The sequence below is a fragment of the Macadamia integrifolia genome, chromosome 7 (assembly GCF_013358625.1).
Source record: "Macadamia integrifolia cultivar HAES 741 chromosome 7, SCU_Mint_v3, whole genome shotgun sequence".
NCBI classification, from domain to species: Eukaryota; Viridiplantae; Streptophyta; class Magnoliopsida; order Proteales; family Proteaceae; genus Macadamia; species Macadamia integrifolia.
Genome location: NC_056563.1, coordinates 19,389,010 through 19,389,235, shown reverse-complemented (window position 1 = coordinate 19,389,235; position 226 = coordinate 19,389,010).

The window sequence follows — 226 nt, the reverse complement described above, 5'->3', positions numbered from 1 at the left end:
AGAGCTAAACGTTCAGAGTTGAACCTTGCCATGGATGAGGATAACCAAGACGAAGAAGATGGTCTCCTTAAATAGGCTGCCTTGGTCTACTTACAATGTTAGAGAGAGAGAGAGAGAGAGAGAGAGAGAGAGAGAGAGAGAGAGTGAGTGAATGGTGATACAAATGTTCTGAATAGACTCTCAACCAACAGTGCCCTATGGGTAAGTTGTAGATTAGTGAATAGTA